Below are 25222 nucleotides of genomic sequence, written 5' to 3' on the forward strand. Positions count from 1 at the left end.
AATCCTGTCTCAAAACAAATTAAAACAACAGAACAAACAAGCAAAACCCTAAAAGAGCCCAACATTTGAAAAGGGGAAGCCTGATGTAGAAGTCAGCTCTCACTCCAATGCAGGGAAATGAACTAGGTCTCACCATCCATCGACTTAACAAGCACTTGTTAAACTCTCATTGCCAAAGCAGGAGCTGGTGAAGGAGAGGAAGAGATGCACAAATGAGAAATGCTGATGCTTCTTCATTCAACGACTTTTTTTTTTTGTCTGTCTGTTTGTTGTTTTACTTACTCACTTTATATCTGGCTCACTGCCCCACTTCCGGTCACCCCCTCCCACAATCCTCCTCCCATCCCCCCTCCACTTCTCCTCTGAGCAGGTGGAAGCCCCCTGGATAACACCCCCACCTTCCCACAAAGTCCCTGCTAGACTAGGTGCTTCCTCTTCCACTGAGGCCAGAGAAGGCAGCCCAGCTAGAAGAACATATCCCACAGACAGGCAACAGCTTTTAGGATAGTGCCTCCCCCACCCCCAGTTGTTTAGGACCCACATGAAGAAAGACCAAGCTGCACATCTGCTACATATGTGCAGGGAGGCCTAGGTACAGCTCGTGTATGCTCTTTGGTTGGTGATTCAGACTCTGACAGCCCCAAGGGTCCAGGTTAGTTGATTCTGTGTGTCTTCCTGTGGAGTTCCTATCCCCTTCAGGGTCGAAATCCTTCCCCCAACTCTTTCAGAAGAGTCCAAAAGCTCCGTCCACCGTTTGGCTGTGGGTGTCTGCGTCTGTCTGAGTCAGCTGCTGGGTGGAGCCTCTCAGAGAACAGCCATGCTAGCTAAAGACTTTTAAGATTTATTTGGAAAAATAAGCATAGAGAAGTGCTAACTACGAGGACAAGCTACGAATGGTGGCAGTGGCCTATCAGGGGCAGCTCGTGAAAGAGCAGCGTGAGAGAGAGCCTGAGAGAAATTGCAAGAAGCCAAACACAAATGCACATTCTGCCTAAGAAATGCCAAGAAATGTCCAGGTTTGATCCAAATGGTGGGCCTGAGAGGAATATGGAGGAACGGGGAATCAGAAGGTAGTTAAGAGAACCCTGGAAGCCAGGTGAAGGCTCATAGTCTTTACTTTGTCTTCAGGGAGTAAGCGCAGTCAGTGTTTGTTGACTATTTGTCATTTCTTTTTTTTTCCCCTCCAGATTTATTTCATTTTTAATTCTATCTATGAGTTTGAACATGTGTGTTCTGGTGCCAGAGGAGACCAGAAGACAGGGTTTGAGCCTCTGGAGTTAGAGTTTTGGAAGATTGTAACTGCCCATGTGGGTTTTGGAGACTGCATTTGGGTCCTCTGCAAAAGTAACATGCACACCCAACTGCAGAGCCATTGCTCCACGCCCTGGCTTTTACCTGTAACACTATGTGATTTTAGGCATGTTTTGTGGGTTTTTAATTTGTTGATGTTTGGAGACAGGGTTTCTCTGTGTAGCCCAGGCTGTTCTGTCAACTCTCAGACCAGCCTGGCCTTGAACTCAGAAATCCACCTGCTTTTTTCTGCCTCTGAATGCTGAGCTCAAAGAAAGGCATGTGCCACCAAGCCCAACAGGGAATTTTTTTTTTTTTTTCCTGACAAGATCTCAGGTAGCCCAGACTAGGGCAATGCATTCCTGCTTCAGCCTCCTGAATGCTGGGATTACAAATCTGTGCTGCAAGGTTTTTGTTAATCTAGTTTTAGGGAAGATGGGAAATGCTTTAATCTCTGTATTTGGAGGGCAGAGGTAGGCAGGGTCTGTGAGTTCGAGGCCAGCCTGGCCTACATAGTGGTCAAACAGGACCTCTACAGTGAGATTCTGTCTCAAAACAAAACAACAAAACAAAACAAAAAAAAAAACTCAACAACTCTTTTTTAGGGGCAATGGGGACTGATTAGGTTGGTGGATTGCTTGCTTGCCCTGGCAAGGCCTTTGAGGTGATCTTAGCCTTCTTTCTCATTTTCCTCACTTTGGTAACAAAATCTAGAAAGCTGCTGGTTGGTTACAGAGCAAACTTTAACCAGACATGCTGTTTCTCTGTTTAGGCTAAGGGTGCTGAGAGAGCAGAGGCCTGGCCTTCCTCAGGCCGGTTTGGTTCAGCCTCAGGTTCTCAGGGAGCTGGCACTTAGCTTGCAGCCCTCGGGACCTGCTGCTGGAGTACATGTGCAAGCCTTAGCATGTTTGCACCTGGGTTTGTTATTTGTTAGTTGGTGAGATTTGCAAATGACAATAGGATAAGGAACCCTCCCCAATCCCACCTGCCCTTGGAACATAAAGGATGGATGAGAACAACATGAAACATGGGCAGCACATAGAATTTGGAGAGAAAGGAGGATGAAGAGAAGGAAAAGTGAAATACTGGAGAACACACTGATATATCAACACCCATCGAGGCTTATGTCCCTTCCCCTTACTTGATCCCCCTTCAACCGGGGTGACTTAGAATGAACTGTTCCGCTGTCCTGAGATGCTGGTTTCCACACCTGACTTCATCTTCAATTGGCTGAGGTGCTCAAGAGGAAGGGAGAGCCAGAAGCTCCCGCTTTGCTTCATTCTGATAATTCTAAAAATCTCAATCAGTAGGATTCTTTTTTTTTTTTTTTTTTTTTTTTTTGTCACAGGGCTATGCTGTTTTACTAGAGAGACAAGGCTTTTGATTGCAGAACAAAGCAGAGAATTAACATAATTATCCTTGTGGATTTAGTCCAAGGTTGGTTTGGAGCCTAAATTACCCAGGGACCCTCAAATGCCCTGCTTTGTCTGCTAAGCATCAGGAGGGCAGGGCCCAGTCCAGTATTGTTCCTAGGTCTCTGTGCTACACCTAGATAGCCTGTGGTGGGCCACTGCTGATAATAACTCTTGCATGAGTGCAGTAGTTTAAGGTGCCCATAGGTTGTCCCTGTGAGTATACTACAGCATGTATATTGGTTTCTGTATTTTAGAGATGGAGGAAGGGACACATAATGAGGTACAATGGCATCACGCTGGGACTACTTCTTGGTCAAATACTAGGGCCTGCTTGAGGCTAGTTATCAACAAGGTAGGACTTGGCTCTGGATTTTAGACTTCTCCTAAAACAGTCTTCTTTGTCTTGTACCTCCATCTCTGAGTATCCTGTCTGGGTCAGTAGATGTTAGGCACGGGAGAACTGAGAAAGACAATTTTCCTGAAAAAGGCTGTTTTGGCATTTAACAAAAGTGTTGCACTATACTGAAAAGAATTATGGATGTGGCATCAGGACTATTGGGATTCCTGGCTCAGAAACTCACTGTATGACCTTGAGCAAGCCACCCATAGACGATTAAGAGACTCAGTTTCCTCAATAACAGAACTAAGAACTGTAGTGAGAAACAAATAGTCACATAAGGGCATTGTAAACACTCAGATGCTATACAAAGGTAAGGTATTTTTATTATGGTTATGTTATGGTGTTAGTCTCAAATAAAATAATCATTGTTGTCTACATGCTTTAAAGGTTTCCCACAGCTCTCCCCACACTGATCCTTGGTTTCCCATCATCTCCTATAGGGCAGGAAGTCTGGCCCTCAACAGGAAAGGGCTCAAAAAAAAAAAAAAAAAAAAAAAAAAAAAAAAAGCTACAGCTTCACCCAGGAAGCAACCATCTTCCTTCAACGTTCATTTGGCCAGATAAGTGATGCAGCCAAATGGTAAAAGGCAGACTAGTGAAAATTGATGTGTTCAAAATCCATTTCAGCCTCAAAATGGGGAACCTCAAAATTAGGGTTCACAAAACCCTAAGGTCCTAAGTAAGGCCTTAAGATTAGTGGCAATTTAGTAATTACCAGAATAATTAAAATCATCAAAGACAGTCAACTTAAAGCAGGGTCTGCAATAGCAAGCCACATGGAGGTGATTTCCTTGTTAAGTAATGCATATTGAGTTCATATGTTGATTAACTTAAATATATTTCTGAGTCTTCATTTTTTTGCTTGGTGCAAAACATTTTTTAAATGTGTGTGTGTGGGGGGGTGGGGGGGTGCACGCGTGCGCGTACGCGTGCACATGTGTGCATTGTAGGGCAGGTGTGGCCAAATAAAATAACTAGTGAAGAGGTTCCGAAAGCAAAAAAATAGGCTGGCCCTACTATATCTACATTACTGGAAATTAGTGTCGAGGGTGGAGAGGACGGGTACTAACACCAGATCTCAGAAAATGGCAAGACCACGAGAGCCTTAGTTGCTCCCCTGCTCAACATCAGACCAGGTGAGGGAGACAGCAGGCAAGTCTCAACTGCCATCTGTGAAGACTTCACAAAGAATTAAAAAAAAAAAAAAAACCCTCCTAGCTCAGAGATGGAACCTCTGGGCCTAGAGGGGTGGGGGGTAGGGAGAAGAGAAAGACATTAATCCTGCAGGGCTTCCTTCTAGTCCAAATGACCCTCTCTGGCTTCCTTAGCATAGGTAAATATATACTAAATAATATCAATATGTCTGAACATAGAGATTATTTTTCCAAGTTCTTGTTATTTTACATTCTGTTTAGAATCCTCTAGGAACTGTTGGGCATGTTTCCTGATACCTTTTGGGCTGAGAGAATACCTTGGAAGTCCTCACCACCAGATCAGGGTTGGAGCTGCTAAGAAACAATCTAAGACTGAAAGCAAGTCAGCCAGCAGCTTCACCTCCGCAAAGCCTCTCTCCTTGGAGTTAATGTAAAGTCATCAGAGTTCGAACGTGGACCACAAGCTTCTAAGCCCTTCAAGTCCCAGGGATAGTGGCGATATAAACACAGGAAGGATTTATTCCCTTGGCCTGGCAGGCGGTCGTTAGGGTAAAGGGGAAGGGTCAGGGGACTCAGATTGGTGTCTCAAGAGGTCAGAGGAAAAGCAGGCAGAAACCAAGCCCTCGGTCCTCTTCTCTTTTGCAGGTTTTCCTCTGCAAAGTCTTGCAAGCTTCCCTCTTTATAGACCTTTCGTTCCTTCCTCCCTCGGGTCTCCCCGCCAACCCAGATGCCTCCACACCCAAGCAAGTGATATCCACTGAGGGTGACCCGAGGGTTTTGCAGCCTGGGAGGTTGCCACGAAGAGTGGGCCGAGCGGGAGTCGCGAGGCGAGGCGGCGAGGACCCGGCATTTTTTCTTGCCCTAGCACCTGTCCCACTTCGGCGCCCCGGCTAGGGCTGCGCCTGAGTGCGGCCTCAGTTCTGGAGCGCCAGAACCACGCGCGGAGGTCGCCAAGGGTGGGGAAGTGGGGGGCCCGGAGGAAGGGCGGGGTGTCTGGCGGGGGCGTTCCCCTCAGGCGAGACCCCCGCCCTCCTACATAGACCGAGTCAAAAAACCGGGGAGAGCGTGTTACACATCAACCAGGAGCGAAAACGATCGCTCTCCGACCCCGATCGGCGTTGCGGCACCCCCCCTTCCTGGAGCGGAGGGCTGGCCGGGGAAGGTGGCTCCGTTCTTCCCCGGTGGCCAGTGCGGGGTCTGCGGCTGCCCAGCGAGGTTCCGGCTTCCCCGGGGCTGGTAGGGGGGAGCCCCGAGAACTGCAGGCCCGCCCCCTCTTCCTCCTCCTTCCCCTCCTCCCCCACGTGTCCTCCCGGAGCCCAGCGGCCTGATCCCAGCACCCCCCCTCCCCGCCACCTCCCTCCTACTCCCGCTTCGCCCGCTTCCCGGGCGGTGTGGAGACGAGCAAAGTTGCGACAGCAGCCAGGGGGCTCTGCCCAGGTGAAGGGGGCGCTGTGACGGGGGCGGGAACGGCATGGCCCTGCGGCGGGGGGGGGGGGGGGGAGGATAAAGAAACTTGCTTTCCGCAGCCCCCACCCTGCGCGGGTTCGGATCTTGCGTGAACCGAGCCCTCGTGGAGACGCTGCAACGCCGCCGGGACCGAGGCCGGCACCCCGAGCCGGACCCGGATCGGGACCGCGCGCTCAGGCGGGCTGCCGAGGGCAGGCAGGCCAGCACCCGGGCAAGGGCGGGGTGGGTGACCGTGCACCGGACCGAACCGCGGACTCCGGCGGCGTGGGCGCGGGACGAACCGGGACCGGGCCGAGTTGGGTGGCGAAGTAGGACGTGGATTCGGGGGGCGGGGCGCAGCGGGAGGGGGGAGAGCAGGCCCGGCCCGGCTGGCCTGGGCGTGGGGGCGGGGGGCGAGTTCGGGGCACTTGCTGGGCTCCGGACCGAGCGCTAGGGCGGGGCGGCGCTAGGGGCTGGGCCCGATCGGGAGGAGAGGGCGAGGGGAGGGAGGGCAGGGGGTGGAGTAGGGGCGTGGAGTTGCAAGCGGGGTCTGGCCTCGGCCGGGGGCGAAGGTAGATCTGCGGGGCCGAAAGCGGAGGGAGGGAGGCCCTAGGCAGCGCGGCGGCGGCGGCGGCGGCGGCGGCGGCGGCGGCGGCAGCGGCGAAGGCGGAGGCCAGCTTCCGCGGAGTTTGTGCCCGGGCTTCCCAGCTGGGCTCCGGCCGCCTCACGCGCACAAATGGGGTTAGGGGACTGACTGGTAAGCAACTCCCGGTGTTGGACGTGCTTCCCAGGCGATTCCCGGAAAACCGAGGGAAGACGCCGTCTGCAATATGCCGCACCCCCACCCCACCTCTTAGCATCTGGATTCTGCTCTTTGGAGGCGGCGGACCCTTCCCCACCACAATCCTTCCACACTTCCAGCACCCCTTCCGTCTTCCTCTCATCCTTGGCCATCTGAATCTCCTAGTGGTATGCTTTTGAGGGCTGGAAGGCGTCGAGGGTTGCACTTTCTCTCCCTTGGGGGCAGCCTAGTTTGTGTCTTATTCCTGCCAGGTAACGTTGCTTGGCATGGTGTGGTTCAGATAATTTAAGCCTCCCCTCCAAGCTCTTTTGATGGCTTTTAAGGAAAGGGACGGATCTCTGGATTTTCATGATCAGAATGGGGTCTGAGGACTGGGAGTTACTCTCAGCTCACTTCCACTACCAACCTCTTTACTATGAGCCATTTCTGTGGGGACTCGAACGTGGAGGGTGGGATACGGGAGCATTAATGTGCTTCTCTGTCTTTCCATAGGGTCGGCGTGGCGAAGGACAGCTAGTGTCAGAGGAAAAGTAGACACCAGTCCAACTACGGCCGCCCCCACTAGTGGTTCGGTAAGAGGACACCACTAAGGGGATGCTGGTGGGTTGGGGCCCAGTATAAGAGTAGAGGTGGGTTCTCGACCCCCAGAGGGACTCTTTCCTGGTGGGGAGAAAAAGGCGAGCCCCTGCTTCGGGTAGGGTTCCGGGGAAGGAGATGGAGGGTGGCGACGACGGGGTGGGGGGGGGGTGCGGGAAGAATGGAAGAGTCACACCCTGCTTGCAAGGGGAGCCTCCCTTAGGCTCCTGGGAAAAGGGGACTGAATACGTGTGCTCTGTGGTACCAGGGCAGGGGGAGATCTGGGGATGGTTCAAAGAGTGATTTGCACACTGGTTCTGGCACCAGTGGCCTGAGAAAGTCAGGTCGGGGCATAAGGTGGAGAACCTTGGAAGGAAGGCAGACAACCAACCCTCTGGCCTCAGTGCCCAGATCACTTCCCTTCCTCAACCTCTCTCCTAAGGGGTATGGGGTGGGGGGCGTGTAGCTCTTGGAGCCCCGCGGATTGAGTGCCTCCGCCTTTCTTGGGAGTCTATCTTTTTGCCCAGCTTGCTACAGCTACCACTGCCTCCCTCTCTGGAATCTGCTGGGTTCTCTCTGCGATCCCCTCCTCCTCCTCCTCCTCTCCCCTCCCCTCCCAGTGTCACCGGGGCTGCTTGGCTCTGCCCCCTTCGCCGCCGCTTGCTCCCAGCTTTAGTCCCTCCTTCTCATGCTTGCTCCCTCCCTTCGCCTCCTCCTCCCCATCCCCCCCCTCGCCTAGGCCGTATTCTGGGAGTTGTAGTCTCTTGCAGCGCTGGCTGGCGCCGCCCGCGAACAAGGCAGGACTCGACTTCCCGTCGAGCCCTGCGACCGGCACCCACTCCACCAGGCTTCGCTCACACACACAGACACACACACACACACCGCTCTCCCCCTCACTCTTTCGCTCGCCGCGGCGCTGCCAGTGTGTGGCTCTGTCTCTCCTCCGCTTTGCTGAGCCCTCCCTTCTTCCTCTCAGTTCCTAGAGTCCGACCGCCGCCGCCGTGAGAGGAGAAGGAGGTCGGTAGCGATAAGGGGCGGAGGGGGGCATCGGATGCCGGCAGTGTTAGGCGGGTGGTGGTTCAAAGAGGGTGAGAGGGAGCTCGGGTGGCGGCCTGAGCCTCCCTGCGGAGCCGACCCGGGAACAGGTGCGTCTTTTTTCTGTCTCCCCCAACCCCTCCACCCCTTTTGACTCCCCGGCTTTTTCGTATTCCCCCACCCGCTTCTTTCTATCCTAAGCCTTTCCCCAACCCTGTCCGTTCCTCTCCCCTTAGCTTCTCAGCTTGCCCCCCGGGGGCGCCGTCCTCTTCGTGTCCCCGGACGTAGAGCTCTCGGGAGCTCTCTCTGTCCTCGCCCCTCCCTTCGGGACAGCTCCCCTCCACTTCCCACCTTCGTACCCCATCCCTGCCCTGCCCTAGCCCCTTTTCGACCTCCTTCTCTTTTAGCCAGGTGAGACTTGTTCACCAGGATCCAACAGAGTCTTCCCCTCGGCTGGGCGGGGGTCTCCATGGAAACGGGGGTCTGTAGATCCTGGGGGGGGGGTAACCATAGGAATTACCCCACTCTACAGAAAAGGAGGTGGAGGCTATGGTCTTGGAAGTACCTGGCCCCAAACCCTGCTCTAAGGATCCGACGATCCGAAGGGAACCTGGCCAACAGGGCAGGGCGAGAAAGGGCTTGTTATTTTATTTTTTGGGGGGTGGGGGGTGTCCGTGATGAAGTCTCGAACAGACTGGGAGAAAATGCCCTCCAACCTTAGAGGTGGAGGTGCGACGGCTGCTCTCTCAGGGTTGCTTTCTCCTCTTTTCTGGGGTGCAGGAACCATAGGGTAAGGGGTACCCCTAGGTGGCGGCGGGGCCTGGGTTCGGGAGTGGGAGTGCTGTGATGGGGGCAGGGGCAATTATCCGAGTCCCTGGAAAAAAGGCGGGGGATGACTTCGGAGCGCCCAGGCTCCGCTGCCCTCGCTCTAGGGGCGGGGGCTACCGGGCCGGGCGAGGCGGGGAGGGGGCTCAAATTGAAGAAGGATGAGATGGGGGCAATTCATACTGGCCCGGCGAGGCTGGTGGGAGACCCAGCTGGCTTGCAAGCCCTCAACCCGCTTCGCGCCAGGCCTGGAGGCTAGGGGTCTGGGAGGAAAGCAGAGGGCTGGAAAGGAGGGAGGCTCCGGTTACGGGCCGGATTTCGGGATCAGGGGCAATCCCCTGGCCCTTAGAGAGGGAGGGAGAGGGATGGCCGCGAACCCCAGGGTTCCCCCACCCTGCTTCCTAAGGGGCGTGAGGAATGGACAGCAGGCCCAGCGGAGCTGGATTCAAGCGGATCGTGGCCAGGGAGTGGGGGGGCTTAGTGGTGGTCTTCGGGGGGAGTAGTCCGGCTGCGGGGCGGGCGGGCGGGGCGTGAGGCTCCGGCGGGCGGCGGGGCGGGGCCCGGGCGGCGCTGCTGCCGCTGCCGCCGCCGCCGCTGCTCCTGCTGGGGCCGCCGCCGCCGTTGCTGCCGCCGCCGCCGCTTCTGGGCGGGGAACCGAGGCCAAAGAGAGTCCCGTGCCGGGGCAGAGGGCGCAGGCGGCGCGCGGTGGGGAGGGGGGCTTTCTGCGGGCGGGGGCAGGCTGGGGGTGGAGTCCCCGACGGGGGGGGGCGGGACGATCGAGGACGACGACGACGAGGAGCCCCGGGGGCCCGGTGCTTGGAGGACGAGGTGCTGGAAGAAGGAAAGGGGGGGTGGGTCCCGCGACGGGCCTCGTGGGCTTGGCTCCCGGTGGTTTGACTTCGGGACGGAGCCTTGTGGGGGCGCCCAGAGGCCAGGAAAGGGATAGAGGGGTGGACTGGACGGTGGAGGGGGCCCTCCTTGCCGGGGTCCCGTGGAGAGGAAGGCTGGGCCAGAGGGACGTCCGGGCAAGGCTGGGAGGAGCCGGCCTCACCAAAGCTGGGGTTTTCGTGTTATGGAGGTGCAGGAGATTGTTGTATCGAAAGATGTGGTCGAGGGGAAAGGCGGGAGGGAAGCACGCTGCAAACCCAGGAGGCCCAACACCACAGGCCGTTGCGGGTGCCCTTCTGTTCCGCTCAAGCTTCCCCTCTCCTCCCTATTAGAAAGAAGCCCGGTGTTTTTGTTGCATTGTTTTGAAAATTTCAAGGTTGCCTGATCAAACTGTCGACGTGGTGATACTTTCTCATTCTTGCTGTTTTCTAGAGTAGACAGTAAGGACAGGCTTCAGTTGGCGAGCATTCTTCTAGCCCAGCGTTTTGGAGGCTCTTTGCATGCGTGTGGGAAGGGGGCTTGTAAAGCAAGGCACAGATGAATACTCTCAAGGCGATTTGGAGGTCGTCCCTATGACACTGGGTAGAGGGCAGTTGCAGATAGCTTTGGTCAGACTTCTGGGATACACTTGAGCCTTCAAGTGTTTGTCCCATGCGTCTTTCAACTTAGAAGACTGTTTCTCAGAATCACACTGCAGAAACGTTCATGGGGAAAGAAATGGGGCATGAATATAGAGTTGGGAGTTGGTTAGGTTCATAATAAAATTCTAAGGATGGAAGGGAGTTACCATTTTAACGGTCATCCAGGGCTGTTCTGTTTAGTATGTCTTGTCCTTGAACGTTGGTAGTGAGGTGCCTTTCTTATTGGGGGGACCGTAGGTGGCATAGTCAAAGCTAAGTTTGGGCAGAGTTTTTAGGGTACTGGAATGTGATGTCACCTGGTGGTACTGAAGATGACAGTCTGTAGGAAAGAAACTTACAAGATTCCACTGGGGATTAAACGAGATAATCCCATTCCAAGAATCACCCAGAGGCTTCAAAAGGAAGTAAAAGGTTGAGAAGGAACCTGTAAAATTTTGACAGAAGCAAAAGTAGCAAGCAAACCAGAGGGAGCAACAGGGGATGTGGTGAGTCAAGTTAAAAGAATCCCAAGTTCCATTATACACTTGAGGGTTGTCCTGGGCATCTTGAGTACTTTATTAGGATATTGGTAGCAGGTATTTTTTGCACCTGAGGAAATTATCTTGAGGTGGATCTGGGAGACGGGAGTTACAGGGCTTGGCACTAAAGCTCACTAAAATGGGCTTTGTTAACGGATTTTCACATACACTTAAGTGCAGGCATTAATGAAAAGAGAGGCACTCCGAAAAAAAAAAAATACTCTTGTGGGTGTGGACTAATCAAGGGAAAGTCACTCTTAAGCTGACTTTGGAAGGTTGACTCTTGTTGGGCATAGACCTTTAGTCCCAGCACTCAGTGGGCAGAGGCAGGTGAATCTCTTGTGTTGAAGGCCAGCCTGGTCTACAGAGTGAGTTCCAGGATGCCCAGGGCTACACAGAGAAACCCTGTCTTGAAAACCTCTGAGTCTCTTACTAGATTTGTAGGAACAGTATGTAGGTTTCTTTGCATTCTGACTCTGAGATGAAGAGAACTAGATACCTAGTTGATACAGGAAGGGAAAGGGATGCAGAAGTTTGGGTTGAATAGACTAGTTCTGTCAAACAGCAATAAGGAAGGGATGGCTAGCAGTTGGAATAGGGCAGAGGAAAGCTAAGTGAGTCCTAGCCAGCTTTGCTGTTGGAGTCTGGTTTTCAAAGTGGAGGGAAGAGGGAAGTTCTAGAAGAAATAAGGCAGTCTTCTGAATCTGGCTTCTTCTTCTTTTTTTAATTTGCTAGGACTGCTACAGAGGATGTGTGGCATCCAAGAGATCCCCTTCTTTCTTACTGCCTTAGAGGCTCTTGGGAAGCAAAGGAGGTTTCTCTAGGGGTGTGTATCTGTGCCTTATTCATGATGCAGTTCACTACCCAGGCAAGTAAATGCTTGGTGAATGTGGCAGAGGATCTTGAGCCACGGTTAATCTGTGCTGTGAGCTTTAGGGAGGAGCTTTGCTGAGAGAAACAGAATCACAGGAGCAAAAGAGTTTTACCACCAGAAAGAAGGCAGGCAAAAGAAGTCGGAAAAGGGACCATATAGGGCAGTGAATAGGGGGAGGAAGATGAAGATGAGCGTCATTGTCCCCATGTCAGGTCTAACTAAGAAGAAAGCAGTAAGTTGAAACCTCCAGGGTAATGTTTTCCAAAGAAAGTTCGAAGAACCCTTAGGGCTCTCTCCAGTTTAGTACTAGAATTGCTAAGGCTGGGGTAAGAAAGAAGATCTTGGATAAAAATAGGCTAGGAGGAAACTGGCATTTAGAAAAAAAATATAAATATATTTACCCATAAAGAAGGAGAGGTAGTATCCATGTTAAGAACTTAAAAATATACAGTACGGGCTGGGCATGTAAAATGCTTGCCTAGAACGTGTGATGGCCTGGGTTCAAGCCTTAAAACTGAAAACAAAAAGACAAAAAACCCGAAAACCCTACAATGTGAAAGAAAAGGAGATTACTAAAGAACCGTAGGAGAGAGGCGTTCAGATCCTGTTCAAAGCTCGATTGAGGAGTGTAAAGATTAATTTTTGATAGCCACTGTGGGAGGACCCAGGAAGCCAGGAGGAAACAGAATAGCTGGGCTTAAGCTGAAACATTTCTTAGGAAATCCAGATGAATGCAAAGATTCTGAATGGGAAAGGGGAGTCTTAGTACCACGTTGAATGGAGAATAGGAGAAATCGGGAATACACCAGTCTGTAAGCAGGAGGAATTCTTGATATAAGGAGGTAAGGGATAGAAATTCCAAAATAAAACAAACAGGATAGAGAACAGGGACCTGAGAGCCTTGGGCCAGAATTGAACAGTGGAGTTAAGGGCACCAAAAAGAGACTCTAATCAGGATTTGACTGGACTGTGTTTACACTGGTTAGTGAATCTTAGGTGGAGCTATCTGGGATGGATTGGGTTGGCTGTTAGATGTCTAGAGCTTCTCCAGGGTCAGCTAGCCTCTGAGAAGCCATGCAGGAATTCCGTGTTGAGTTTGGATGGGAATGTGAACACTAGAGTGGAATGGAGAGACTAGAGAGAGTGAAACCTGTTACTAATTGGACAGGAAGCTGGGAGACAACACTGATGTCTGTGTGAAGGAAGAGGGGGCACTTAGATCAGAGGTAGTTTTTTAGAAAGGAAATTTCTTAATGTTAGCATTGGAAGTCAGTCTGAGTCTGTGTCTGCTTGAATCTTCAGTGCCAGGATGGCTAAAGACGGAGGAAATAAGTAATCTACCTTTCTGTCACTAGGGGATTCTAGGGCAGTATTTTATATGATCTCTTATATGAGCCAGGCATTATTCATGCCAGTCTGTAAAATGTAGAAAATCATCCTCTTTCTAAATCATATCTTTTCCTGCTGTTCATAACTTCAAAATGGTCTTTTATGTTGAAAATGTTCTTTTAGCGAACTAAAGTTGTGTTCTGGTCAGGAGCAAAACGTAATTCTGTTTCTGCCTCCGCAATTCCAGTAAGCCTTTGTAGTATTTTTTTTTTTTTAAGCAGTAGCAACTCTTTCCTCATAAAACATGTAAAAATTGATCATTTTTAGCAGAGTAAGTGTAGATTTGTTAAGAAACAATGAGGAAAATGTTTATGTGGGAGGGGGCAAGGGAACAATACCCTGGTTGGTTTATTTATTCTGGGTTTGTGTGTGTGTGTGTGTGTGTGTGTGTGTGTGTGTGTGTGTGTGTGTGTGTGAGAGAGAGAGAGAGAGAAAGAGAGAGAGAGAGAGAGAGAGAGAGAGAGAGAGAGAGAGAGAGAGAGGGGAGAGAGAGGTGGGAGAGAGGAGAGATATGGCCTATATAGACCAGACTGGCCTTGAAGTCACAGAGATCTATCTGCCTGCTTCTGCTTCTGCCTCTGCCTCCCAAGTGCTTGGATAATAGTGTGTGCTACTATGCCTGGCTCCCCCTGCCCTCTTTTTAAAGAAAACTGCAGGTCTAGTGTCAAGTGTGTTTTCCCCTTTGTTGGTAGATGAATTGTGATGAATTTGAAGATGTGGCTTGTTATTTGTAAAATGCAGTGATTTTCAGATTTCCCCAGTAGAGTTAAATAAGGCAAGATGTGGCATCATTTGGACTTGAAGATTGGCTAAAGATTTGGGAAGGACTGAATTCTATGTAGCAGCTTTGGGTTTGAAACATTGTTACGATCTGCTAAGAAACAAAATTTGCTTACCTCATTACTAAGCTATATTTTAGTGCTGATTCCGTTTAAAGGTACAATAGAATTTTGCCAGTGCAGGGGTATGAGGACACTAAGAGTTCTTTATTTTTATGAGTTCTGTGAAATATATAATACACAAATATGATTGTAGGGAGAAGATTCACTGAATACTTGGATCTATGAGATGACTGAATATGTTTTTCTCATGAAGAGTCTTTATGCAGTTGAACTTGGTTCTGCCATGCCCAGGTGGGCTTGCATCTTAATTAATCTTCTTTGGAGACAGAGCTGTGTTCCAGTCCTTGCTCTTCGACTTCATAATAGTATGGTAGGAAACAAGTCACTAACTTTCTTGAGCCTCAGTGTTCTCATCTAGAGAAGTAAGATGATACTAATATTATAGGATAATTAGAAATATATATATATATATACACACACACATATGAACTGCTAAGGTACTTATGAAATGGTGTATATTTTTAGAACTAAAATTTCTAGTGTTTTATGACATTACTTACCACATGCAGTGCAGAATGGAACCAAAAATTTATTCTGCTGCCCACCCTTCATATTTTAGCCCTTTGTCCTTTTTCTCTAGAATTCTTTTTGATTAGTAGACATTCGGCATTGATTGCATGGTAGGAGGTAATGCCTTAACACATTGCTGCATCTTCCTCAGAGGTGGATGTGGTAGTTGCTTTTCCAGTTGTGCCTTGACACTGCTTACTGCTTCCGGACAGGAACTGAAGACTGTATATCCCATTGAAACTTTTAGGGATCTTTTGGGCCAGATGTATCAAATTCCCTGAAGCTGCCTGGTGTGAGTGGGTGCTGGGAACTTAACTAGGGTTCTCTGCAAGAGCAATCTATATGCTTAACCACTGAGCCATGTCTCCAGCTCAAAATACTGCTTTCAGTAAAGGACTGCTGTTTTACATTATAGTTGGCTAAGCTTTCTAGCTGTCTCTGGAAATGCTACGAACGCTGATAGAACCTGGAGCTGATGTGCTTGGATGATAAAGATGCTCATCAGTGATTGAATGGAAGAGAATAATACTGAAGAAAGCTCTGGGTTCCCCAAAGCAAACTTTCTGGGCAAAGAAAAAACAGTGGCCTTCAAACTAGATCTCTTCTCTGCAGCTGGAGTGGACTTTGGTGTCAACAATTGGGTCTCTGTTAGTTTTGCCAATACAGGGAGAGACTGAGGACAGGCCAATTAAAAACAGCAGATTGGCTGATAAATTAACAATTTCTATTTGACTTAGAGAAATGCATTGTTATTCTCTACCTGTCCCCTACCCCTGAGATCTACCTGCCTATTTTTATTCTGTTTAGGCAAATATTATAGCCATTCCCTGGTAGCCCACAAGTCACCTGGGTTTAAAAGTTAACTGTGGATGCAGCACACTGAGATAGTTGGGAGTCGATTTTATTATTTTGCTTGGCACAATTTTAGTTGAGTTCTGTGTTTCTCTTTATTGTAGAAATAAAGCAGAAATAGTGTTGAGGTGAGAACAAGGCAGTAAAAGAAAAGACTTGCACGCAGTGCTGTTTTGTTTATTTGATATAAGTGCGCACGTGAATGAACACGTGTGTGCACGTGCATGACAGCTTGCAGGAGTTGGCTCTTTCCTTCCACCAAGTGGGTCCCAGGGATTAAATTCAGGTCATGAGGCTTGGTGGCAAGTGCATCTCACTGGCCATGTTTTGTTTTGCTTTTGAGAAAAGGTTTCATTGTATTGTTCAGGCTAGTCTTGAACTTGTGGGTTCAAGTGATCTCCTGAGTAGCTGGGGCTGCAGGCGTACAACATTGTGCAAGACTTAAATATTTCTACCTGGGTACCTGGTCTCTGTATGATATAGAAAAGGGTTGGTTTTCGATAGTAGTTTATTTTAGCAAGCTATTTATTGAGCCCATATTGTGTGCCCCTTATGCTAGACCCTGTTGGGAGGGGGCTAGTAAATCTATGGATGGGTAGCAGAGTGAGTCATATGGAGTTTGCATACTGTGTAATAAGAGGGATAAAAATAAAATAATAGCTTCAAATGAATTATATACACAATCTGTGTAGTCGTAGCAGAGGCTCATCTTCAGATAAAAGAACAGAAAAAGTAACCTGATAGTGGTGTCTCCAAATATTCATGTACATTCATGATCTAGGAGAGAGTTTAAGAAGCAAAACTTAGATGAGGAGGAATCCCCTTTACATGAAAAAGTCCATGTCATATAAGTACAGTATATTAAAATGGAGACTTAAGAGGAACACACTCAGAAGCATAGCAAAAGTGATTTCAAATCTTATATTACACTGGTTCATGTTGGGACTGAACGATGCACTAAATGTTTTCAGGGTCCTACTGAAGACCAAGATGGAGGAAAGCCAACTCTTATTTTTGGATTAACAGAAATTAGAAGTCTCACAAAATGTCCCAATTTACGTAGATGCCTTGCTGAAGTAGCTTTGCTGATTGATTTCATAATGCTGACGGAAGTTTTCTAGGTGTCTGTGACATGTAAAGTTACACAAAAACGTTTAAAGGATTTACCCCCTCTCTTTCTTTCTGTCTCTCTCTCTCTGTATGTTTATATATGAGTGCAGTGGTGTGTGTGTGTTTGTGTAAGTGTGTGTAGTGCTTACAGAGGACAGAAAAATCATTGGACTCCCTTGAGATGCAGTTACCAGGCAGTTGTGAGCCACTTGACATAGGTACTGAGAACCAAACTCTAGTCCTCTGGAAGAGTAGGGAGTAATCTTAACTCCTAAGCCATCTTTCTAGCCTCAGCTGTGTAAAATCTTACAGCTGGAGCCTGACTTTAGTATAAAGTTATTAATACAATGATATATTTTTCCTAAGTAGAGCAAATCAGTTTCTTTTACTACAGGAAAAGAAAATGAATAGTGTTTGAATAGTAAGGGGAAAAAAATCAAGGCAGAGTATAGATAACCTAAAGCAATCTGGTAGCATGAAACCTTGTGTCTTAGTTCATCCTCAAAATATATTATCTCTGGTCCTTTAAGGGCTTCTGTGTTATGCTCAGTTCTCAACTAATAAGACGAATGTATTATTTCGTATAGTGAGATGGTCTTGAGACCTCAAGTGGCTGAGAAATGGAGAAGGGCAGTGTTCTCTAAGGTTTCTACCACAGTTTAGGCTGTGGGTCCTGTAATACATCCCTGTTACAAGTGATGGAACAGTGGTTAGAGGGCTCTACTACTGCCGCTATCTGGTTACATTCCTCCTCCTCTTCTTCCTCCTCCTTTTTTTTTTTTTTTTTTGAGACAGGGTCTCACTGTGGGTTACAGGCTGTCTCTGAACCAACTACACAGCCCAGGCTAGCATGAAACTAGGGATCCCCCTGCCTAACCTTCCTAAGTTCTCGGTTTATACCTCTACATCTATGTCATGAGGGGATTATGGATGCCCCTAAATATCAAGTCACATCTAAAAGCATGAGGTTTAGCGCCTACAGTAGTGACGAGATTGAAAAGGTGTGTATAATAGAATTCTATGTTAGTGCTCTCAGAGGTCTGTGGAAAATTGTAAGCCTTGGCCATCTAGTTACTGAGGCGACTGTCCAGCCTCCCAAGGTGACTACATTGGAGGTAACTAAATTCATCAGAATGAGCAAGCTCTCATGTGCTTAATAGACAGTTAACATTTCTTTGTATCCAGTCTGATAAATGTTTATAGGCACATGTTCTAAACATGGTGGTACCCAAGGAGTCTATGAAAGTATCCATGCTAGAATCATATACAGGTAATTTCTTAGTGTTCTTGTTAAACACAGTAATTATATCTTGGAAAAGAATGCAATATCCGTTAAGTCTGATCTTGTATGATAGACACCAGTGGAAATATTCAGAAAGAAAGAAAGAAAGGAGGGAAGAAAGAAAGGAAGAAAGAAAGAAAGAAAGAAAGAGAGAACAAACTTAAGTGAACTTGAAAATGTTAGAATAAATTTAGTTAAATAAAATGGACGGTTAAAAAAAAGGTGTTAAATTCTTGAGTAGATTGTTTCTGATTGATCCTTGTGTGTGTGCTATCATAGGATGGTAGAAGGACCTGGTCTGTATGAAGGGAAGCACAGGAAAGCAACTGGGACATTTCTACGTCACTCAAGTTTCTGGGATGATAGCTGATTAGTAGCTAGAAAAGATGAGGGGATATAGGTATACGGGAGGGCAGGTAGCCAAGTATAACAACGGTCTCATGGGAAATCATTAAAACAGAACATTTTCAATGGGGTTAAAGTTTGGGATATATAATGGGAAACACAAGTGTTAATATCCTTCCTGTTCAATATACAAGGAAGGAGGCAGACCAGTGATGCTGCTGTTCCCAAATTGCACTGGTATGGTGGTAACCTTTCCTTTGCTTTTTAAACGTTTTCTTCTTATAGGAGTATTAGCCAGACTTCTGCATTTCTATCGGAACAGTGGGACCCAAAGTTGCTTTTCTTTCTTCATTAGTCACCACTGGCCCAACCCTCCTCCTTAAACTGGTTACTGGCCACACCCATAATCTCAAGGACAGATTTAGGGCCAGGCTTCAAGATGAGTATTTTCTGGTTGTTTATTTTTTTTTAAGTCATAATTGCTTCTAGGTCACAGGTCACACAGCAGTGTGGGCCAAAAGGAGTCTCTGAAAGAGTACTTACTGCCAGAGTTGTTTTACCTGAGACCCTGTCCTGATATTGAGCTCAGCCACGAAGAAACAGGCAGGCATCATGCGATGGTTAGAGAGTCTGTTGTGACCTGTGTATCTATAGCCACCTTTGCTCATGACTAATTGGTCTTTGGTCACAAAGGGACAGATGAAGATTTCGACAGTTTTGAGGTTAGAAACTACACCATCTATGCTGGGTCTGGTGGATGGTGTCTGTAACCAAAGCACATAAAAAACTAAGACGTGAAGATTGCCATGAGTTTAAGACCACACTGGGCTACGTAGTATGTGTAACAAATAAAACTGGAATCTGTATCAAAATACTCTTTCTAAAATCAAGTAAGCCAGGTGAGGCGGCACATACCTGCAATCCTAACACTCCGGAGATGGAAGCAGGAGGATCAGTAATTCAAGGCCAGAGTCAGCTCTATAGCGACTTTGGGGCCAGCGTGAGTATTGTGAAACTCCATCTCAAAATAAAACAAAAAATGACCCCAAATCGATAAACAAACAAAAACCCATTATCTACTTTTGTGTAAAATATTTGTCAGATTCTTGCTCTGTTACCTTCCTTAATGTTCCATGCTTCTGCTTTTTGTTTTGTTTTTTGAGACAAGGTTTCTCTGTGTAGCCTTGGCTGTCCTGGGACTTTACACTATAGACTAAGCTGGCCTTGAATTTAGAGATCCCTACCACTGCCTTTCCAGGATTAAAGGTGCTCAACGCCATAGCTTGGCCATGCTTTGGCTCTTAATTGTTGTGAAATTTACTTTTGTCATCTTCCTTTCAAAACAGAATTGTGCCCTTTTGTAAAGTCTTTGTATTTTAGGGCTGCTCATCTTTGCTCATCTCCTATTAGTGATGCCCCAGCCCTGACTTGGAGCATAACTCGTTATATAGAACCCCTTCTTCCCTTTTTTGATAACACATTCTCTTTAAGCTTTTCTAAAATGCTTCAGTGCTTCCCCACAGTATTTCAGTTTGGCCCATGATGGTGAAATCTTTCAGGTTCCCCTATTTCATTTTTCCCGTTTGGTTGCTGTGTGTGTGGGCTTCTCTTTCAGGCTTTCTTTCCTTGCTCTAGCTTCTAGCACATCGTTGTTGCTTTTGCAGTTGTTTATTTTCTTTGGCTCTCTACATCATGGCTTTCCTTCTGCTTATTGTCAGCTCACCTGCTATTTTCATCGTTTTAACGTTATTGCTCCTCCATTACTCCGTTCTTGTCTTGGTTTCCCCTATTCTAGTGTGGTCATTATGGCAGACTACACACTCTATTCAGCCTTCTTGCTAGGATCTCAGTCTCTGCTGCTATCTCCACAGGCATCCTAAATGGCTAAGTTCTATTTGTTTCAGGCACACTAGCTGCTTTGAGCTTGTGGAGCAGGTGTTCTTCTTTGTCCTTATCATGAGTTAGATAAGACTTTTTGAGTGACTTCGACCAAAGTGAAGATAGTTCAGAGTGGTCCACAGTCATTGCTTTCCAGGCTGTGACAGCATTTGTCTTGGGTCATGCAGCTTATTCCTAACAATTACATTAGTTGTGACACCTGGGAAACCCCTTTGAGGTATTTCCTATCCCTGTGCCTGTGATTCCTGGGCCACTTGGGATTACCAAGTTTCTTCCAAGTTCCTTTTCAGAACTTTGCCTTCTCTTATGGGCAAAGAAAGAGAGAAGTAGGGAGGAAGAACATAGATGTGGGTGCACTGAGTGGAAGTGTGCACATCATAAGGTTTTTCTTTTTTTCTGTGTGTGTGCATTTGTAAGGTTTTTCTTTTCTGTTCACCTCTCCTGTGTTCCTTATAGTGAGCTATAGTGAGTGATTGCTAACTTGATTGGACAGGATGTAACAAAACGAAATCCTAGGCTTACTGAATCAGAATGTGTGGAGCTGAGACCTAAGATACTATTTGGAAGCAGCTCCTCAGAGATCTTGGCTTGGGAAACACTGGTTTGCATTGACTGTTCTGGTCCTGAGTACTCCTTTGCCAGCGGAAGCCTGTTTTCTAGTGCAGCATTTGATGCTTCCATTGGCTTTTTCTCTTGCTACATGAATCTTGCCTTCTTATGTAGGCCATTTAGTTCAGTGTCCTGCCTGTGTGTCTGCTGTTTTCTACCCCTTGAGCACAAAGACTACTGTTAATTAGCAACAGTGGACTTCAGATGGTCAGGAGTACTGCTCTGATAAAATCACGAGAAAAGTGACAAGGCTAAGATTTAAGAGGAGGCCCAATTTTCAAGATTTCATGAGGGCTGGAGAGAAGGTTCAGTGGTCAAGAAGAACATTACTGCTTTTACAGAAGACAGAATTTGATTTCCAGCACCCAAATCAGGTGGCCTATAGTGACTTCTCTAACTCTAACACCTTCTGGTCTCTGCACTCATATATACATATCCATACATATTCTCATTCTCTCTGTCTCTGTCTCTCTGTCTCTCTCTCTTCTGCCTCTCTCTCTCTCTCTTTCTCTCTCTCTCTCTCTTAGAAATAGTGAAAGTCAGTTTTAAAGAAGAGTTTCTGACAGCAGAGGCATCCAGCGTCAGTTTTGCTCTCTTCGTTGTTACACACTACATCGTGAACGTGTTTGACTTTAGCTTCTGTTTTATTTGTTTTGCCTCTACCTTTCCTTTCATGTTTTGTTGGGCCTGAAAGCTCTTTATCTAGGGGATGTTTGGTCTGTTGCTGTTTCCAAACACTGAGAATCCTCCTTTGACTTCTGTCCTGGACCTGCAAACAACTTATCTCCTCAACACAAAACAGAAATAATTCTGAGTGAAAAATCATGTGGTTGGACTGGGTGGTGGTAGCACACCTTTAATCCCAGTGCTAGGGAGCTAGAGGCAGTTGGATCTCTGAGTTCGAGGCCAGCCTGGACTACAGAGCAAGTTCTAGGACAGCCAGGGCTACATAGAGACACCTTGCCTCAAACCCCTACTTCACCCCCAAATTCACATGGTCACTGAAGTACCTGCTGTTTACAGATACTTAGGTAGTTACTAAAACTTGTACCTGGTGTTGGAATTCATCTTCCAGTAAGAACAGGTCCTTCCGTTGCTTGACTCCTCAAGTATTTTTTAGAGAAGATGATAAAAAAAAGTAACTGGTGTACCAGCCAGCAACCAGAACCATCATTTCTTTCTGTTTTTCTTCTCTTTTTCTTTTCTTTCTCTATCTTTCTTTCTTTTATTTATTTAATTTTTTTTTTTGGAACAAGGTTTCTCTGTGTAGCCCTGGCTGTCCTGGAACTTGCTTTGTAGGCAAGGCTGGCCTTGAATTGAGAGAGATCCACCTGCCTCTGCCTCCTGAGTGCTGGGATTAAAGCCATGTACTACGTAAGTCTCCTTATGTAGCTCAAGCTGGCCTTGAAGTCTCAGTCAGTGGTGCATTGGATTACATGCAGCACTAAGCCTAGTGAATAGGGTTTTTGTTAAAAACATTTTAAAAATTATCCCAGTGTTAGTAATATTAAAAGATAATTTCCAGGAAAAGGTTAAAGCATTATGACTCTCCAAATACTGAAAAGTGAGCACAAAGTAAGGGTCTTATTTTTCTTCCTAATTAATGAGAAAGCTAGACATGCTATAGCTACTGTAAAGAAAAAGTCAAAAATCACAAATCTATGTGGAATAAAGGAATTGGATGGCAAATGGAGGTAAAACTGTTTTTTCCACAGTGAGGTGGAGGTGGGGGCAGGAGATCAATCCCAACTTTATGGGACCATGACAGAGTTTGTATATCCATCAGCTACTTGGAATTTACAGAAGTGTAAAGTAGGGCAAAGGTGGCAAACTGAGGCAGAATCCAGCAACTTTGAGCAAAGGGCATTATATAGATAATACATGGATTTTTTTTAATAGAAAGCAAGCATGGGCTGGGCAGTGGTGGTGCACGCCTTTAATCCCAGCACTTGGGAGGCAGAAGCAGGGAGATCTCTGTGAGTTCGAGGCTAGCCTGGTCTACAGAGTGAGTTCCAGGACAGCCAGGGCTACACAGAGAAACCCTGTCCCAGAAAACAAAAAGGAAAGCAAGCATGGTAGATACTTTTTCATTTTGGTTCATTCTATTTCTAGTGATTTCTCAGGGTCATCCCGCCAGTTCTCATCTAGAATTCAGTCTCATATAACATGTATTTACTGAGTTTTTACTATGTGTAAAGTATTACAGAGGAGCCAATGACCAGGAAAAAAGAAGACTTATTCCTTAACTGCAGTAGCTGATCCTGTGGTGGAGAGATACTCGCCAGGTCCCCAGCTAACTCACAGCAGAGGAGAGCCAGCGGTAGGCCAGAGGAAAGGAGGAAGAAAAGACAAGAAAGAGGAGAAAAAAAGGAAGAGAGAGAACCAAAAAGGGAGAAGTTAACGGTTCTTGGGCTGAGGCTAGAGGAATGACACAATGGTATTTGAGCTAGGCAGTAAGGGATGGTAGCAGGGGAAGAAGGGGCACAGGGGGAGGTCATCTCAGTAAAGAAGCAGCAGAGTCCTGAAACTAGGTGGCCGGGAGCTGGGGGTGACAAGGATGCCAGGCAAAGGGCCAGATGTAGCAGAAAAGGAGCGTGGAGTAGAGATTTGAGGCGAGGATCTGAGGGCCCTAAAGACTGTCCTAAGAATTCTGGCTTGAGCACTGCCTTGATTCTGATGGCTTTTGACGAGAGTAGGGAGGTCTGATCGAAGCAGCGTTTCAGAAGATGAATTGATTGTGGAATTAAGCGATAGGAGGCTAAGAGAGCAGTTAAGAGGCCAGTATAATATTCCTGGGGCAAGATGATGAAGGCCTATACCAGGACAGTGGCAAGAGGGGCAGAAAGAGAGAAGGGATTGGCTCTATCAAGACTTGAGTCCTGATTTGATCTGGGTGATTAGGAGAGGAGTTGAAGACATTTCAGTAGAGAGGACAGTAGTGCTAGTAACTGAGGGAGCATGCTGTGGTTGGGTATGGCAGATGGGCTGCAGAGTACATTTATGGGGACAGATAATGAGTCTACTCTGAGATCTTTTAGATTTGAGAGGCTTGGTGGACATCCAGTTAACTGCAAGTTGCTGGCATCTGAAATTGTGCTCTAGGCCTACGGAGAGAGGTCAGGGTTAGAGACATACATAGGAGAGTGATAAGTTCATCTAGGAATGAACTGATTTTGTGAGAGCTGAGAGAGATGGAGGGTAAGGCTTGCATACACAGCAGGGAGAGACATGGAAAGAGACCCAGAAGGAAGAAGGGGAGATGGGCAGAAAGATGACGGAAGGAGATGGAAGCAGAGGCTTGATGGAGAAGTGAGGGTGGGAAAGACTGGAAGGAGAAGCAAGAAAGGGAGGCAGGTAATGTGAATGAGACGGAAGAACAACCAGGGAAGTGAGGAGGAGGAGGAGAGACAGGAAGGGGGAGCCTTGGAAGAGGCAGGAAGGGAAATTGGAAGAGGCTGTACTCAGTTCTCAGAAAAGGGAAGGGAGCACAAGACATCCGAGAGAAGGATTGGAGAGAAGAATGAGGAGAGGAAGGAAGAGAGCAAGGAGAGATGGAGAGAAAAGAGGAAGGAGGAAGAGGTAGTAAGAGAAGGAAGGGTTAAGGTGAAGGCTCATTTTCAGTGAACACCCAGGTTTCTGGGGTAGATAACAGGAGGACCACATACAGAGAAACCAGGCAGCACCAAGCCAAGAAAGGCTGGAGAAGTTTAAGAGAAGGGATGAGCAGCAGCAGCTGACACAGATGCAGAGACCCACAGCCAGGCATTAGACCAAGCTGGAGAAGTCTTGTGGAGGAGTCGGGGGAAGGATTGCGGGCACTGAAGGGGTTAGGGAGCTCCAACTCTGTTGCCTGCCTGTGGAACCATGCTCTCCTAACTGGGCTGCTTTGTCTGGCCCCCGTGGGAGAAGATGTGCCTAGTCCTTCAGTGCCTTGGTGTGCCAGGGTTGGGTTGAGTTCCCAGGGGAACTCTCCCCCCTTCTCGGAGATGAAAGGGAGGGGCAATGTGAAGGAGGGGATTGGGAGGAGGGGGCTCCGATCTAGATGTAAAGTGAATAAATTAATGAATGGAAAAGACAAATAATTTTAATTAAAAAAGAAAAAAGGGTGGGTGGGTAAGGACAACAGAGCCTGTTGGCCGCTGCAGAGATGGAGCTAGGATACAGTCAAGGAAGAAGAAGAGGATGGGTAGATGTATCTCTGTTGTTCCTCCTTCACCACCTTCCCTGAATCCGGCACGATGACTTGGCTCTTCCTTGATCCGAGCAGGCAGCTTCCTCCTGCTTTGAGAACTTTTCTTTCCTCTGCCTGGAATGTTCCCCCCTCTAGATTTGTAGATCGCTCAGTCCTTCACACCCTTTAGGTTGTTGAAATGATTCCCTCTTGGGGAGGCCTATGTTGATTGTCCTATTGTGAATCATAGCCCCTCCACCCACTCCCCCTGACACTGTCCCCAGGCTCC

The 25222-nt window shown here is 47.8% G+C and overlaps 1 protein-coding gene across 4 annotated transcripts in view; it reads left to right on the plus strand.

The window, feature by feature from the left end:
* Positions 1-5348: 5348 nt before the first annotated feature.
* Bcorl1 (BCL6 corepressor like 1) overlaps positions 5349-25222 on the plus strand; it is a 67651-nt gene continuing 47777 nt past the window's right edge. The window contains exons 1-2 of one of the 4 annotated variants that reach the window (XM_034485538.2): positions 5349-5696; positions 7000-7079. The gene's annotated coding sequence lies outside the window, so the exon portion shown is untranslated. Of the gene's footprint in view, positions 5697-6257; positions 6675-6999; positions 7080-7933; positions 8101-25222 lie in introns of those variants that run through there. The other 3 variants (XM_076918797.1, XM_034485540.2, XM_034485541.2) reach the window with 3 other exon arrangements.

The sequence above is a fragment of the Arvicanthis niloticus genome, chromosome X (assembly GCF_011762505.2).
Source record: "Arvicanthis niloticus isolate mArvNil1 chromosome X, mArvNil1.pat.X, whole genome shotgun sequence".
NCBI lineage: Eukaryota > Metazoa > Chordata > Mammalia > Rodentia > Muridae > Arvicanthis > Arvicanthis niloticus.